The following is a 1,080-nucleotide window of genomic DNA, read 5'->3' on the forward strand; positions in this document are numbered from 1 at the left end:
GTGTCGACAGCCCCTTTTGGCACAAGCCCCCGGCAGAACCTTTGACCCCCCTCCCGTGTTGACGTGTGATTGGTCTGAAATTCGTGGGCGTCTTTGTTTGTGCTGGGCTCAGGGAAAAAATAAGAAAAATGACTCACTCCCAGACTAGAAAGCAGAGTTTTAAAAGATAGTCAAACTGTGAAAAACGTATAGTTTGTTTGTGCTGAATGTGTTGCTGCACTCGGTAACAGAGGGGAAAAACCCGACTCGCTCCCAGAGCCGACACCAGGAAGTAGAGTTTTATAAAGAGAGTTAAACCGTGAAAAACTCATGAATGGAGATAAAACAGACGATGTGCACGGAGGAATCTGACTGATACAAACTGTGGAGCTTTAACCAGAACAGATGTGGATAAATACGTCGGTGAGTGACGTCTTTTTTTTCTGCAATGATTGTCAGCTGTTGCAGGGGGAACTTCATGCAGTGACCTATGGTTCAGTGGGGGGGGGGGGTTCCCGAGCTCGGCGTGGGGTGTAGTGATAATGAAAAGCCTGTGTGAAACCGACTGCCGGTCAACCACGTGACCGCGCATCGACCCGCTGGCGTCGGAGCGAGTATGTTTCAGGCTTGAGATAAGGTGTGTTGTATTTAGTGAAAATGTGCACCAGTATGTCACCAGTGACATATGCTGGATCACAAGAAAACGGTTTCTGTTTCGGTGAAAACCAGCTCCGTGTAAATGAGGACTTTAACCAGGAAGTAAACATGAGCCTATGCTAATGCTAAAGAACAGGTGCTTTTAAATGACTGAGCATGATGATAGTTTACAAAAACTGTAGAACAACAGGAACTTCACATATGTTCAGTCCTTTAAATCAGAGTTTCTTGATCCATGGACCGTGAGCGCCACCTTCAGGGCCTCAAAAGAACAGTTTTTAACTTTGGGCCACAGAGCAAGTACACTTCGCTGCAGCATGCAGAACGGGGCGGGGACGGACCTTTCCGTCAGTCCCATACCTTATATGGAAATGGAACTATTGCATTCCCAACATGAAGGGGGCGCTAGTGACACTATTTTCTATCGAACACTTTCAACATTAA

This window comes from Austrofundulus limnaeus, unplaced genomic scaffold, assembly GCF_001266775.1.
Source record: "Austrofundulus limnaeus strain Quisiro unplaced genomic scaffold, Austrofundulus_limnaeus-1.0 Scaffold547, whole genome shotgun sequence".
NCBI lineage: Eukaryota > Metazoa > Chordata > Actinopteri > Cyprinodontiformes > Rivulidae > Austrofundulus > Austrofundulus limnaeus.